This window comes from Bos indicus, chromosome 10 (genome assembly GCF_029378745.1).
Source record: "Bos indicus isolate NIAB-ARS_2022 breed Sahiwal x Tharparkar chromosome 10, NIAB-ARS_B.indTharparkar_mat_pri_1.0, whole genome shotgun sequence".
Taxonomy (NCBI): domain Eukaryota; kingdom Metazoa; phylum Chordata; class Mammalia; order Artiodactyla; family Bovidae; genus Bos; species Bos indicus.
The window spans coordinates 54,924,281-54,941,445 of NC_091769.1; the positions used below are offsets into that span (position 1 = coordinate 54,924,281).

Below are 17,165 nucleotides of genomic sequence, written 5' to 3' on the forward strand. Positions count from 1 at the left end.
CAAGTTGACATTCCTAGTAGAATAAACTTTATTTTTCCATGACTTCAGTGCCTATTACAATTTTTGGTGTGGTTTTCTTTTCAAAAATTCCTAATCGTTTTTGGAAAATGGGATGTATGAATAGCACATAAATTATTTGCACATAAAATTGTTTCTAAAGTAACCACCTACATATTTTCTTAAAAGTACTAAACAAAAGGTAGATATTCCCAGGTAAATAATCCACCTGCCAAACAGAAGATGCAGGAGATATGGGTTCAATTCCTAGGTTGGAAAGATCCCTGGAGAAGGAAATGGAAACCCACTCCAGTATTCTGTGGGGGAAATTCCATGGACAGAGGAGCCTGGGGAGCTACAGTCTGTGGGGTCGCAGAGAGTTGGACACAACTCAGCACAGCACAGCATCAGACAAAAGGTATGAAGTGTCAGTTGCTTGGAAGAAAATTATTTTGTTCACACATACTACTGAAGTAGATCTGTTTAAAGAGAAATGTATACTTAAACTTACATTATTTATGAGTATGTTAAGAGTATTAAGTAATTCAGTTTTTTAGGACAAATTTAGAATAAATTACAAATCCTTAGGGTTACATATGGTAATGGCTAAACTTTTGTTTCAATATTAGATAGTAGAAAAGTGGACTGATCACTGAATCAGGTGTTAGAAGACCTGAATCCAGCTTTGTTCTTATTGATAAAGTGAAACTTACTTGTAAACAAAATTATTGATGTAATAGGGGAATACATGTGTAAAAACATTTGTAAAATTTAAGTTTTCATCCCATACTACGTTTGTGTATATTTTAATATAAACTTGTTTTAAAATCACATACTGTTAAGAAACAAATTTCCTACTGTGCTAGTTAGCAGCTTGGCTATGGCTTTGAGATCATTGATTTGGGGAAACGGATCTGAAACAAAAAGCTGACATTCTATCTCAGGTTTAACATTCAGGCAGTTCTCTTAGCTGTCAGAATTTCATATTATTATGAGATACTAGATCTCATTAAGTATTTAGATGCAAATGGCAACCCACTCCAGTGTTCTTGCCTGGAGAATCCCAGGGACGGGGGAGCCTTATGGGCTGCCATCTATGGGGTCGCACAGAATCGGACACGACTGAAGCGACTTAGCAGCAGCAGCAGCAGCAGCAGTGATTTTATTCACCCTCTGCTTTCTAAGTGTAGTTGGACCACTAAGGATGAATTGTCGCTTTAAAGTTTGCTTGAGAGTTGCGTGGTACAGAGCTTTTAGGTTACTATTGTTTTAACTTGTCTGGTTGAGACCTCTGCTGGGCAGTTAGCATAGCACAAAAACATAAATTGTCCAGGCACTCACTACACAGAAAATACTAAAAGCAGTATCGTCTGTAAGTCAGAGAATTTTTTTTTAATGTCTCTTAAAAAACCTTGTAAGATGCAGAAAGAAATTCTCACATGGAAAAAAAAAACAACTCCTTTCTTAAAAATAGAAACCGTAGAAAGATGTTTGTAGAAGAAGGTTTGAGAAGGACTAGCCCATATCTTGTGAAGCAGTCAGCATTATTCTTGTTTTATAAATGGCAAAATCTTGGGTGTAGGTAACTTTCCCTTTCATAGCACGTAACAGAGGATGAAGGAGGCGGGATCTGTGTCCTTACCAGTCTGTCTCCAGCATTGCCCTGCATTTATATAGAAGGGATTTATTCAGAACCTCTCAGATCCCGTCTTCACAAGTCCAGGTGATGGCTGTAAACTGACTTGACTGTGCTTTGGTTTCTTCATCTAGAGAAAAGAAAAAATGGAGATGATAATCCCTCAGGAGTTTTATGAGGACCTAATTAGTTAATATGGGGCTTCCCTAGTAGCTCAGTTGGTAAAGAATCTGCCTGCAATGCAGGAGACCCAGGTTCGATCCCTGGGTCGGGAACATCCCCTGGCAAAGGGAATGGCAACACACTCCAGTACTCTTGCGTGGAGAATTCCTTGGACAGAGGACCTGGCAGGCTACAGTCCGTGGGATCGCAGAGAGTCAGACACAACTGTGTGACTAACTTTCCTTTCCTCTAATTAGTTAATATATCTAAAATAGTCATTTCAAGCCCACCACCATGGTAAGCTACTGTTAAAATGTTAGGATTGGGTGTGTGACTATACAAAACTCAGTAACAGCAAAGGAGTTTGACTTGGGAAGAAGGTGGAGGGTCTTAGAGTTTGGGGATAGCTGTGCTCAATTGAGTGCAGTGTACTTGGTCTACACAGGGACATAATTTAGAATGTGAATTTCAGCCTTTATGTCAGCTGGCAGGTTCATTTATTAAGAACATCTCATTCCCCAAACATTGTCTGCTGTGAAGATTGGGAGGGAGAAATACATTTCTGGTTCATCAGCATTAGTTAAAAAAAATAATCACCCATAATTTTAAGAGCTAAATTAAATCTTATATTTAATGATATAAGAGAAATTATTTTTTCCCTCTGTCCTTTAGCTTACATTTTAAATGGAGATCTGGAAAAAAAAAAATTAGACTTCAGTCACTCAATGTAAATTTTAATATTTAATGAAGACTACACTTTGTAAAAATTAACTTATCAGCCTGCTGAAATAAGAGTGTTGGAAAAATAGGGGAAAATATATTAAAAATCAATTTTAAAGGCTATAGGAAGAATTTTCCAAGGAGTTTATTGATATGTAAAGCAAAGTGGAAAAGCTAATCCACAGCTTTTACCCTGTATGTGTTTATACTGAGTATATTAGCCTCATGGCTTTTTTGTCTGTGTGTGTATATTTACTTATTTTTGGCTTTGTTGGGTCTTTGTTCCTGTGCAGGCTCTTCTGTAGTTGTGCTGAGTGGGGACTACCATCTGGTTGTGGTGTTTGGGCTTCTCGTTGCGGTGGCTAATCTCTTGTTGCAGAGCATGGGTTCCAGGGTGCTCAGGCTTCAGTAGTTGTGGCTTACTGGCTCTAAAGCACAGACTCAATAGTTGGGGCACATGGGCTCAGTTAGTCCGTGACATGTAGGATCTTCCCAGATCGGGGATCAAACCCATGTCTCCTGAATTGGCAGGCGAATTCTTTACCCCTAAGCCACCAAGGAAACCCTCAGCCTCATGATGATTTGAATTATTGTTGGAATTTCTTTTTAAAGGAGAGACTTTTTTCTTATCTTATATTCTGGGTGTGTTAATAGCAATCACTAGTTTCTGGTACTATGGGGTGAGCCTCTAACTTAAGCTCTCCTGCTTAAACACTCTCCCTACATTTTGTATCTTAATTCAAGCTGTTATGCACAGGTTGGACGTGATGTTTCTACTACATGACCTTCCATCGGGTACCAGTTACCTGAACTGATTCTCTAGGCTTTCACTGATTCTGTGACTTCTGTTTGATCCTGCCAATAAATTCCTTTTGCCAGCATTTGTAACCAAAAATCGTGATCGATAGACATCTCCATTTTTCTCCAGCAAGTCTGGGTAACCCATTTCTATCATAATCCCTTAAGAGTACAGGGACTGTTTTTTATACCAGGCACATATTAGGTACCTGTTGTATTGAAGATGCTCAATAAATGTGACTAAATGTTGCCATTTGCTAGGTTTACTCCAGTTTATTTTTGAGATAGCTAGTAACTTGGAAAGAAATGCAAAAAAGCAAAATGGCTGTCTGGGGAGGCCTTACAAATAGCTGTGAAAAGAAGAGAAGCGAAAAGCAAAGGAGAAAAGGAAAGATATAAGCATCTGAATGCAGAGTTCCAAAGAATAGCAAGAAGAGATAAGAAAGCCTTCCTCAGTGATCAATGCAAAGAAATAGGTGAAAACACCAGAATAGGAAAGACTAGAGATCTTCTTCAAGAAACTTAGAGTACCAAGGGGACATTTCATGCAAAGATGGGCTCGATAAAGGACAGAAATGGTACGGACCTAACAGAAGCAGAAGATATTAAGAAGAGGTGGCAAGAATACACAGAAGAACTGTATGAAAAAGATCTTCATAATCTAGATAATCAAGATGGTGTGATCACTCATCTAGAGCCAGACATCCTGGAATGTGAAGTCAAGTGGGCCTTAGAAAGCATCACTATGAACAAAGCTAGTGGAGCTGATGGAATTCCAGTTGAGCTATTTCAAATCCTGAAAGATGATGCTGTGAAAGTGCTGCACTCAATATGCCAGCAAATTTGGAAAACTCAGCAGTGGCCACTGGACTGGAAAAGGTCAGCATTCATTCCAATCCCAAAGAAAGGCAATGCCAAAGAATGCTCAAACTACTGCACAATTGCACTCATCTCACATGCTAGTAAAGTAATGCTCAAAATTCTCCAAGCCAGGCTTTAGCAATATGTGAACCGTGAACTTCCTGATGTTCAAGCTGGTTTTAGAAAAGGCAGAGGAACCAGAAATCAAATTGCCAACATCCACTAGATCATGGAAAAAGCAAGAGAGTTCCAGGAAAACATCTATTTCTGCTTTATTGACTATGCCAAAGCCTAAGACTGTGTGCATCACAATAAACTGTGGATAATTCTTCAAGAGATGGGAATACCAGACCACCTGACCTGCCTCTTGAGAAATCTGTATGCAGGTCAGGAAGCAACAGTTAGAACTGGACATGGAACAACAGACTGGTTCCAAATAGGAAAAGGAGTTCGTCAAGGCTGTATATTGTCACCCTGCTTATTTAACTTCTATGCAGAGTACATCATGAGAAACGTTGGACTGGAAGAAACACAAGCTGGAATCAAGATTGCCGGGAGAAATATCAATAACCTGAGATATGCAGATGATACTACTCTTACAGCAGAGAGTGAAGAGGAACTAAAAAGCCTCTTGAGGAGAGTGAAAGAGGAGAGTGAAAAAGTTGGCTTAAAGCTCAACATTCAGAAAACGAAGATCATGGCATCCGGTCCCATCACTTCATGGGAAATAGATGGGGAAACAGTAGAAACAGTATCAGACTTTATTTTTCTGGGCTCCAAAATCACTGCAGATGGTGATTGCAGCCATGTAATTAAAAGACACTTACTCCTTGGAAGGAAAGTTATGACCAACCTAGATAGCATATTCAAAAGCAGAGACATTACTTTGCCAACAAAGGTTCGTCTAGTCAAGGCTATGGTTTTTCCTGTGGTCATGTATGGATGTGAGAGTTGGACTGTGAAGAAGGCTGAGTGCCAAAGAATTGATGCTTTTGAAGTGTGGTGTTGGAGAAGACTCTTGAGAGTCCCTTGGACTGCAAGGAGATCCAACCAGTCCATTCTGAAGGAGATCAGCCCTGGGTGTTCTTTGGAAGGAATGATGCTAAAGCTGAAACTCCAGTACTTTGGTCACCTCATGTGAAGAGTTGACTCATTGGAAAAGACTCTGATGCTGGGAGGGATTGGGAGCAGGAGGAGAAGGGGACAACAGAGGATGAGATGGCTGGATGGCATCACTGACTCAGTGGACGTGAGTCTGAGTGAACTCCGGGAGTTGATGATGGACAGGGAGGCCTGGCGTGCTGCGATTCATGGGGTTGCAAAGAGTCAGACACTACTGAGCGACTGAACTGATCTGAACTGAGTAACTTGGAAGATATAAAGAATAATAGCAGACACATTGTGATTTTGACATTAATTGTATCTGCACTGTTGGGAAGATTTGCAGAACAACAGTGCTTGCCTTGTGTTGCAAAACTGACTTTGCTGCTTAGATCTAATCTAGTGGTATTACACAGACCCTTTCTGGGTCTGGCTAGAGCATTCCCATGTCAAGAAATCCCAGGAAGATCTGATCCCAAGCCATGGTTTTGGCAGGTTTCTTAAGGAAATTTTGTGTGAAACTTGCTTTGCTGATAGAAGTAGTGCCTTCCTTCAGGAACCACAGAGCCTAAGGAAATAAGGACAATTATTTGGGGTGAATTTGTTACTGTTTCTTTAATGGTAACTAACCAACTGATCCCTTGTTTAGTCTCCCTAGGAGACTGATCCCTTAGCATTTTGAGGAACTCTTTGCTTTCAGAATGCCAGCTTTAAATACTTGATTTGTTTGATACATTCGTGTGTGTGTGTGTGTGTGTGTGTGTGTGTGTGTTTCGACACCAAGCTGTGGAGTCTTAGGAAGAACAGCAATGAAAAGCATGCCATTCTAGTCAATGAGTTACCCCACACTGTTTTCCAGTGTACACTTAATGATGGTTTCATATTAGCTCTTCTGATATCAGAGAATGCTGTACAGACAGTGAGAAAGTAGTTAAAGGCAGTCTACCTGATTAAAAGGACTCTACATTTAAAAGTAAATGATAAGCAGACTCATACAGTGTTAAACTACATTGCTGTCCCCTGCATTTCTCATCATATCTTCAGATTCTTTGTGCTGCCAAAACATCAATGCTAGTAGCTTTTTTATTTTTTAGAGACACGGTTTTCCCATTTCCAGAAGATACATTACATTTATTTCCACTGTATATTCCACTGTATGTAGGGCAAAATATCTCAAAGGAGAAAATATCTAGGTCTTAACCTTTCAGTTCCTTTGATCACATGTTTGCCAAGAGGTAGTACCACCTTGTTCCAGAGTTGTGAGAACTCAGTGATACAGGAATTATTATAGCCAGGTATATTGCATATATTCTGTGATAATATTCATAACCCTTTAAGTTAGTCTTTATTTTGCAAATGAGGAACATGAGAATATGAAACTCAATAGCTTCATCCATATATTTGTCACTAACAAGTAGCAGAACTCAAATTCAAGCTCTGACAATCACTAGCTGAAATTCTAAACCACATCTAGCTTATTAGTGCCCAGTATCTCTCTCTCTTTAGTCACTAAATCACGTCTGACACTTGTGACCCCATGGACTGTAGCCCGCCAGGCTCCTCTGTCCATGGGATTCTTACAGGCAAGAATACTGGAGTAGGTTGCCATTTCCTTCTCTAGGGGATCTTACCAACCCAGGAATAGAACCCAGGTCTCCTGTATTGCAGGCAGATTCTTTTACCAACTGAACTATGAGGGAAGCTATCAGGTGCCCAGTATACATACGTTTATTCATTATGGAACAAAATCTAGCAGATAAAGAAAGTGTCCTGGAGAACAGGATAAATTTCATGGAGTAGTTTAACTTGTGACTCTAGAATGGACACTTTTTCTTACCAGTTCTAGGACTGACAGGTGATCATCTGTCCCATAGTGAATCTAATTCAGACAGCAAGTTGAATGAAATTAAGGTGTTTTTTTTTTTTTTTAATTCAAAAATTAGTTTAGCAGTACAAGCAGTTACAGCATAACTACTGGAGGAAAAAATATTAAAAACATATCAGGCTTCCTTTCCATCCTCAATGATATGAAACTAGGAATCAGTTCCAGGAAGAAAACTAGGGGAAACAACCCCACAAATAAAAGAAAATTAAACAGCATGCTCCAGAACAACCAATGGGTCAAATAAATCATAGGGAAATAAAAATATTTTGAGACAAAATGGAAAGACAATAAAACTTAATGAGATGCAGCAAAAGCAGTTGAAAGAGGAAAGTTTATATATGCAGTTTACCCTTGAATAACACAGGTTTGAATACCTAGACATTTTTTGTAGTACCTAGACATTTTTTCCAAAAGAGTTGGTTCTCTGTATCTATGGGATCCACATCTGTGGACTCAGACAACTTTGGACTGAGTACTGTGTTTACCGCCCGTGATTGGTTGACTCCATGGATGCAGAATCTGCAAATACAGAGGGCTGACCATGGGACTTTCAGCATCTGCTCATTTTGGTATCTGTAATCTTGGAACCGATCTCCCATTGATACTGTGGGGTGACTGTTGTACTGCATGCCTACATTAAGAAAAAGCAAGATCTCAAACAATCCAGTCTTTCATGTGAAGGAATTGGATAAACTAAGCCAAAAATCAGAAGGAAACATTTTTAGCATGATGTGTATATAGTGTCAGCAGCAATTATGTAATTTTCCAAGTACCTAATGACATCACTATGATAGTTAACTGGATATTTCTTGAGTTTTAAAACAAATTGGGGCCCTGAGATAATCATTTTTTTAAATCAGAGTTTGATTAATATTCTGTCTGGAAAGATGTGACCTTGGAATTAAGCAGTGAGGATGGCATGCCCATTTGCCAGGATCTACATGTTTTATCTTCTTTAATTCTCACCATTATGAATGGCCTGGCTAGGACTTCTTGAATCCTAAATGAGGCCCTCACCACGTTCTTTACTTTTCATTTGTGTTTCTTCCAAGGCATAGCTTCCCAATCACTTTTGGGTTTAAGGTCCACTGTTGCTGCTGCTAAGTCCCTTCAGTCATGTCCGATTCTGTGCAACCCCACAGATGGAAGCCCACCAGGCTCCCCCGTCCCTGGGATTCTCCAGGCAAGAACACGGGAGTGGCTTGCCATTTCCTTCTCCAATGCATGAAAATGAAAAGTGAAAGTGAAGTCGCTCAGTCGTGTCCGACCCTCAGCGACCCCATGGACCTCAGCCTTCCAGGCTCCTCCATCCATGGGATTTTCCAGGCAAGAACACTGGAGTGGGTTGCCATTTCCTTCTCCAATGCATGAAAGTGAAAACTGAAAGTGAAGTCGCTCAGTCGTGTCCGACCCTCAGCGACCCCATGGACTGCAGCCTTCCAGGCTCCTCCGTCCACGGGATTTTCTAGGCAAGAGTACCACTAGATATAAATAGGTACAAAGTGTTAATGCAGATGAACTATTCAAACTGATTTTGGAATGTTTTCATTGTGAGACACGAACATTTAGTCAAAGTGGCATCTCCCCAATTTTTTTTTTCCCTTAATTTTTAGTATTTATTTGGCTTTGTCGGGTCTTAGTTGCAGCACATGAAATCTTCAGTCTTTTGTTGTGCCATGCAGGATCTTTTTACAGCATGTGAGCTCTTAGTTGCAGCATGCAGGATCTATTTCTCTGACCAGGGATTGAGCCCAGGCCCCCTGCATTGGGGAGTGCAGGTCTTACCCACAGGACTACCAGTGAAGTCCCAAATTTCTTAGTCTTGATTTACAAAAATAATCAAAGACAACTTTCAGTATTATTATTTTCTTCCCAGTAAGGAAGCTGTAAAATCATGAGGCAGTGAATAGGTATTATCTTCTGAAGAAGCAACAGAGCTAGGGAGACTTAATAAATAATTCATCATATCCCTCACCAAAATCTCTTTATTCCAACTGCAAACTTGAAACTGAAATGTTCAGGTCTTGAACTTTTAATATGCCTCTTAATACCCTTCCTTCTTCTTTGAAGTCAGCATACATTTACAGCCTATTTATTACTTCAGAATCAACCTTAAATGTGTTCCTTTTGGATGTTTCAAAGGAACATTTTGCAAGCAGTTTGAAATTTTAGCTGCCATTCTTTCATGTATCCATTCATCCATTCAGTGGACATTGAGCAGCTATTATGTACCAGGCGCTAATGTGGACAATATGTGAGTATCATAGGATATAGAAAATAGAGAAATAAACCTCTCAACTCAGGGCGCAGTGTGGGAGAGAATGTCTCAGGTATAAAGGCTGACACTAGTCTCAAATGGAAACTAATGCAAGGGGGAGTAAGGACGTTAAAAAATCACCTCCTCCCAATTTTGACCCAGAAATCTTAAGAAATACAGTCGAAGAAATAATCTTGTGCTGGAATATGTACCTACAAAGATCATCATATTTTAGCACAACACTGGAAACAGACTGGTTAAATAAGTTAAGGACTGGCAAGATGCTGTTTAAATTATTTAAGTGCATCATGTAGTAGACTATTCTGAAGCCATTAAAACAGATGCCACAGAAATGTTTCTCATTTCATAGAAAGATGCATATGATACATTGTTAAGGGACAGTTGGGGGTTTCAGAAACAGACTCAGTTATATAGAAAGTACTAGTGGTTACCAGTGGGGAGAGGGAAGGGGGAAAGGCAAGACAGGAGTAAGGGTTTAAGAACTACAAACTACTACTGTGTGTAAAATTAATGAGCAAGAAGGATCTATTGCATGATACAGGGAGATAGAGCCATTATTTTGTAATAACTCTAAATGGAGTCTAATCTATAAAAGCATTGCATTGCTGTGTGTATACCTGAAACCGATATAAGATTGTAACTCTACTTCAGTAAAAAATTTGGGGTTTTCAAAATCGTATGATGTGGTGCCTCCATTTCTGTGATGGACATCATTTACTCCTATAACATGAGTGCATGCACTTGCCTGCTTAGTAATGAGCTATAACCACCCCAGAAAGTCATCAGTTTCATACTTTGAATAGCATGTACTTAGACATCCATGGGTTCTATTCTGAGGAAGTCAGAGGACATTTGATCCCTTAACTTAGCACATGTCCCAGAAAGACAGAAGTGCACTATAACTGCTTCAGCTGCTAAGAACTCTAGTTTGGCAGATCCAGTCCATCCTGGTCAGAAAAGCTGGGGTTTCGTTAACTGTCTTTTTTGGTTCAAATATTGTAGCTACTTCTTTTTAAGCTACGATGGGCTATAAAAGATTAGCCATAAAATACCTTTAAAGAACCTCCAGGTTTTATATGCAGGGAAACCCAGGGCCAGTGGCGTTATGCTAGTTTGTGGAAGTCAGTTGTGTCTGCAGACACTTTCTCAGGTGCCCACCTGGGATTTTTATTAGTTTAAATGTGCATGCTTTATTCATCAGAGAATTAATTAGTTGTCTCCAATCTTTGTGTAAAAGTCACATTACCTTGAGCTTCTCTGTAGCGCAGTATCTGTCTCCACTTGTCAGATCCTACCTGTACTTCAAGATCCATCTCAAATATCTGCTCTTACATGAAGTTTTTCACGACGACTGCTCTTGGAAATGTTTTCTTCATTCACTCTACCCTGAGTGCTATGTGCTGTTATGACTTTTTTGGGCTGTTTATCTCATATAGTAATAATAGATAGCAATAATCTTACTAAAGCTTCTTAAAAGGCAGGGTCTCTATCACCTTTTTATATACACCCAAGCACATAATAGATACCTGTTAAATATTGGTTGAATGGAAGATGATAGTGCCCACAAATTATTTTAGTGCCAGACCCTTTGCAAAATTATATTGCAATTGTTGTTCCCCTAGACCAGTCCTTGACCTCCAGCATTTCATGCTTGATAATCTCAGGTGGAGCTGATATAATAATAGTAGAAATGACGTGCACAGTAAATGTAGTGCACTTGAACTATCCCAAAACCATTCCTCCCTCCCTGGTCTGTAGAAAAACTGTCTTCCATGAAACTGGTTCCTGGTGCCAAATGGTTGGGACAGCTGCCATAGACAAATCTCATCTCTGCAGTCATAAGAAGTTCAGCCTAAGAGGTCTTTCTGAGTAATCTGATTTTGAGGAGGAGTATTAAGAGAAATTATAGAAATGCGATGAATTGCTGCTGCCCAACTAGAGTTTACGGGTTCTAAAACATTCATCCACACATTCAGCAGATATTTAATCTAAACCTGCTATGTACCAAGCCTAGTTCTGAGCACTGGGAATACAGTAGTGAATAAAAGAAAGTCACAGTACCTTGGTCGGACAAACAGCGTCATGTGGGCAACGTAGATAGTATGTTTTAATCTTTCGTTGGACTCCTCGTTTTTCTGACTAGAGCTTGCATATCCTGTGCTAGAAGAGCTTCTTCAAATTAACCTACTATCCTTCTTGTAACAGACTCATTTATGGGGGCCCATGAATGTGTGCACTCCGTTTGATCTCATCAAGTATTTTCCCCAAAATAAAGAGTCCAATTATCTCATTAGTGGATGGTTTGTTTCTGTGGGTAAGTGCCAGCTTGTGATGATTCCATCCACACTTGTACCACATTAATTTATTTCCCATTTAATGGGTGTTTAAATTGAACTGGGATCAGATAGAACAAAACACGCAGTTTTGCTTAATTATCGTGGAGCAAGTGGAACCAGTCATAGAATTTTAGTTTAGAAACCATACTGCAGAAGCACAGATGGTTTAGGAGATGTTGATAAAAAAATGTCCAGGAATTAAACCCTCTCTAAGAGCTATATTAAATTCCCAGTGCCTTCATGATCATTAACTTTGCATTAATTACTCTTCTTAAAAACTTCTTAAAAACTTAAAAAATTAAGTTTCTTCTGCTGTCTACAGCTCTGAGTAAAAATGCTACAGATTGAGCAAACTGTCAAGGCACATCTTGTCATGGTGCATTAACTGAAATCATGAGATTGTTTCGAAAGGCATTTCTTTCCAGACTTGTCTAGGTGGTAAGTTCAGTATTTATAACTGTGTCTCTGTGATTCTCTAACCGTTTCTAAGTCACTGTTGTGGAAGTGAGGATTTGCCGTGTGGCAAGATGGGCTACTTTGGAAAACAGATTTTAGATGGAAGCTTATCTAGAAACTCTCTAGATTAAGAATTTCACTTGCTGATTTTATTTCCTCTAAACTACAAAGAGACTGAACAAAGTGTTTAGGCAAGGGACATCTGAGCTGTAGTGGTTCGTTAACTACCTGTCTTAAACATTTTTTTCCTCTTCGGTAAATCATTGAAAATACTGTTGAAGTCTCACTTTGTACACTGTCAACCCTATATCCTTCCTTCCATCCCCAGGGAGCCACTATTCCAAAGTGGGTGTGTATCTTTCCAGGCATGTCTTCATAATTGCGTGTCATTAGTTATATACGTGGTGATTGGACTAGTAGTCATTAAGGAACGAATTAGATTGAAGTGGTGGAGTCTGTACTTTTAGGTGCCAGGTGGGGGCAGTAGAGAGTTGTAGACTCAGGAGTCCATGTAGGGTAGGACCATGCAAAGGTGCTGTGCTGACAAGCTGAGACTCAGAGAGGTAGAATGTCCGTGAAGGGGTTAAAAGGGGCTCTACTCACTATAGATCCAGGGATGAGATCCTGGATCCTGGCTAGGAGGGACTGAAGCCAGGGCCATCTATGGGAGAGAATGCTGCTTTAAAAAATGAAAGTTCTGATACAGCACAGCTTTGAAGTCACACCATGCTGTTTGAATCCTGACTCTGAATTCAGGCAAGTTATTTGAACTTTGTAAGACTCGGTTTTCATATATGTAAATTGTGGATGATAGTAGTTATTTTTCAGCTGGTGCATATAAGAGCTTGTTACATACACTGAATGTTCACTATTATATTTTAATAAGTCATCGGGAAAGCATCAGAAGTGGTCTCTTTTCTTTTGAAGCAGTAGATATAGGCTACAGGTCTTACCATGCACAGCTGTTTAAAGCAACCTATACAAAGCTTGAGATGCTCCCTTTGGGCTTAAGTCCTAAAAATTTCCACCGAATAAAATACAAGTTTCAACTTGTAGGTTGTGAATATTGTTTAAGTCAACAAAATTTTCATTTATGTTTAGCTTTTAATCAACCTTTTATGATGTATGTATTTTGTGTATTAATTAATTACTTTGTATGTTGGCACAGCAACACAAGTATATAATAAACTCATGCATGTGTATGTATTTTGAGAGTGAACCTCAGTTTTTTTAGTGATGAGCTGTGTGTAATCACAGAACTCTGCAGACAGCTGCTATGTGGCTAGTCTAGATATGCTAGGTCGAGATCACAACAGCGTTCTCTGGGGCCTTCACTCTTTCCCTCAGCTCTTATTTTGGGCAAGATGGCAAATGGAGGCCTAACTCATACTCTTCCAACTTAACACCCGGAGGCCAAAGACTCTGGCAGTACCAGAAAAGTCCTGGGGAGACTGATTTGGTTGGGTTCCATTCCATAATCTGAGCTAGTCACTCAGGCCAGGGAATGGAATATTCTGGCCACTTGGATTAGATCATGTTCTCCGGGAAAAGGGATGATATGAATCAGTCCTAAGGGAACCATATGGCAAAGGTGTCCCCCAGCAAAGAGGAAGGACACACAGGGAAGTGGGCAGACAGGACACACAGCGGTCTGGGTGAGAGTGGGGCTTACTGCCCCAGGACAGACCGCTCAGGAGAGGAAGGGTCCCAGCCAGAGTGTTCAGTCCAGATGTGGGCATGAGAAACAGAAGTGGGCTGCTGGGCTTAGTCATGGGCCAAGGAAAGTTTTATGTTAAATATGCATAAAGGAACACTACCGAGCCTAGGTGAAGATGGTGTCTGATACCCACGAACAAAAGGCTGGGATGTAATTTCTCTTCAGGACTTCCTGTACTTTGCCTGATTATGTCCTGTGGTGTGCATCAAATTAGAGACTTTGGGATCAGAGTGGCCTTGCTTTTCATCTTAGCTCTGCCACATGCTAGCTGTGTATATGCTGCCCAATTTACCAGAACCTCTGAATCTCACTTCTGTCATTTATTTCTCTCTGGCAGAGTTGTGGGGAAGATGAAATGAGAATACCTATCATAGTTCGTAGTGCCTGATAAATAGGAACTATTATGGTGATGCTACTGATGCTTTTGTTTTCCTTTCAGCCAGTTTGGCCAAATTTCTGTGGTGAAGGATGCAGGACTGATTCATCGTTGAAACCTCACTGAGCCCCCAGAGAGCCTGGCATGTAGGAAATGTTCAATAAATCCTTGTTGAATGATCATTGAGGGAGGGACTGTAGCTTATTCTGTGTCAAATCATTCCTGAGGGACTCTATTATGAAATGCTGCTCAGACTTGCAGCTCTACTGAAGGACAAATTAGTCTTTGACCAAGAAAATTACGTCTTAGTGGTTTCCCTCTTGCCTTGTGAAATGTCGACCAATATTACTACAGGGAAGCTTTTCAAAGTATTGAGATTTCTTCATTGGCTTTGAGAGCACATATTAGTATTTTTCATGGCTTCTTCTATTGCTTTATAAAAATATTTTAATCTGTATTCCCACACTGATTACACAAGAGTTGAATAAACTAGTCATTAATGTCAGCAAAGACCCCCACCCCCACCCCCACACTCCCGGAAGGGATGAAAAGGCTGGCATGACTTGGGATTGTCTGGGCTACTTGGAAGAGTAACTTGGGAATAAAGATTATGAGTTTTCTCGAGCCAGCTTCGAACTACTGTGACTCAGTGTGGAGGAAGTTGCCATGGAAAATAATTACACAGGCTGTTCTTAGGACTTCCCTGGTGGTCCAGTGGTTAAGAACCTATCTTTCAATGGGGAACATTGGTTTGATCTCTGGTCTGAGAAGATCCCACATGCCGCTGGGCAACTGAGCTTGCTGGCCACAACTATTGAGCCTGCATGCTGCAACTAAGACCTGATGCAGCCAAATAGATATTAAAAATAAAAAAGACAGGCTGTTCTTTTGGGAAGTAGTGATCAAGAAAGTGGGGTATACATTTGCCTATATGCTGCTGCAGGGTTTTTTTTTAATTGGATTATAGTTGACTTATAATGTTGAGTTTCAGTGTACAGCAAAGGGACTCAGTTACACATATTTATCCTTTCCCATTATAGTTTATTACAAAATATTGTATATAGCTAGTAGGACCTTATTGTTTACCTATTTTATATATAATCATTTGTATTGCAGGAATCCTTTTTGACAGCTTTATCTGCCCAAGAATCGGGTAGGCTGGAGCTCTTTCCCACAGTGAATAAAGAGGGTAACTTTCCCGTAATACTATCAGAACTTCCAGCCTCTGAAAGTTATTGTGGAGTCATCTGGGCTCTCGTCTCAAACCCCATATTCCATGCTTACTGAAGAGAGAGCAATGATACTGGAAGGGCTGGCTAACTGCCCAGAGAACACTCCTGTCACCTTGGTTTTGAGAATAAAACAGACAAATGAAGTTGGTGATTTCAGGGATAATTACTGACTTCAACCAAAGTCATTTTGGACTTTGTGTTTAAAGATCAGAAAGATTCTACCTGGGACTAGGAAGGTCCTTGATTTAGTCCTCAGAGATGTCATCCCTCAGTCCAGGCACTGACCAAGATAGAAAAGACTGAATTAAAACCATGAAACTGATGGACAGTATTCAAAAGTACAATTCAGGAATGCTGTCATAAAAACAGTATCATAGGAGACCCCAGCCTCTGTCTCCCAACAAAGATCAACAATTTGATAGCTATATACAAATAGAAAGAGCTCTGAGAGAGCTCTGGAATCCACTTAAACTTTAGCAACACAGTTGAATAAAACCTCTGAGAATAACAGCTCAAAAAGGGGAAGAAGACAGCTTCATCATTTGTGTACATCATCCCATCCCCAAGCTGGCACTGCTCAGCACCAAAAATGGACTTCACAGGTAGGTAGGGCTAGCTTGCCTCAGAATAGGTTGTGGGGATGAGTGACCAGTTTCCCCAACCTTTTAGGACACTGCATGAATGCCCTCCACCAGTTTCATCCTACTCCAGCCGGCAAAGCCAATTCATACAGAGATGGCCTGGAACGAAGAGGAGAAGCAGGAGCTGCCAGGAGTAACCACACAGCTGGGGTAATTATAGCTCCCAGTGACCTCATCTGCAAACTGTTTTCCCCACTGGAAACCGAGGGCCAGCAGAGCTGCCTCTGACCCCCTGCAGATTTCATGGCTTTTGACCCACAGGTATTCACACATTCACTGATGCCAGCTGCCCGAGTCCTCCATTCACACCCCACAGCCCCGGCCCCCGCTGGGGCCCAGGATCTGTATTGGCAGCCATCCCAGGCCTGTGAGGCCACTCAAGTTCAAGACATCAGCCTAAATTCCTGCAGCTGAACCCCTCTGCTGTGTGTGCGTTTAGGGAGAGCCCCTTCTGCTGTGTATGGGCCTCACACTCGTCACTGGCCTCCACTGCTGTGCATGTGTCCAAGGGGACGTTGTCCAGCCATGGGAGAGCACACCAACTGCCAGACCCCTCTGCAAAAAAAAAAAAGGTGCACTTGTGGGCCTGAAGAAGGCCTTGTCTTCTGTCACTGCTTGCACTGTGCTCACCTCTGCTAGCCCTTCCAGCTGCAGAGCCCTGGCCTGGTCCCCGTAGCTGGCTACCACTGCTCTGCATCAGTGGTGAGAAGCAGCAGTCAAGGCCTGCATAATGATAGCCAGGGTACCTGCAGCTGCCAGCACGCCTGTAGTTGGCTCCAGACTTTTCTGTCTGCTCTGTCCCCCACCATTACATGTGTGTGTCTGTCCACCAGCCCCTGCCACTACACAGGCCCCTGCAGCTGAGGGTGTGCATACCACGAGCTCCAGCCACCACTGCTGCCTGCCCTGGTGCCTGGCTGCTAGAGTAGAAGGCACCACATCAGACCTTGATAGCCCTTGCAGCTCCTG

General features: G+C 41.0%; 1 protein-coding gene across 6 annotated transcripts in view; it reads left to right on the forward strand.

The window, feature by feature from the left end:
* The window catches only part of RSL24D1 (ribosomal L24 domain containing 1), a 28,209-nt gene extending 13,700 nt beyond the window's left edge, over nucleotides 1-14,509 (forward strand). The window contains exons 7-8 of one of the 6 annotated variants that reach the window (XR_011568863.1): nucleotides 269-415; nucleotides 14,387-14,509. The gene's annotated coding sequence lies outside the window, so the exon portion shown is untranslated. Of the gene's footprint in view, nucleotides 1-268; nucleotides 13,437-14,386 lie in introns of those variants that run through there. The other 5 variants (XR_011568862.1, XR_011568864.1, XM_070797521.1 and 2 more) reach the window with 5 other exon arrangements.
* Nucleotides 14,510-17,165: the final 2,656 nt, after the last annotated feature.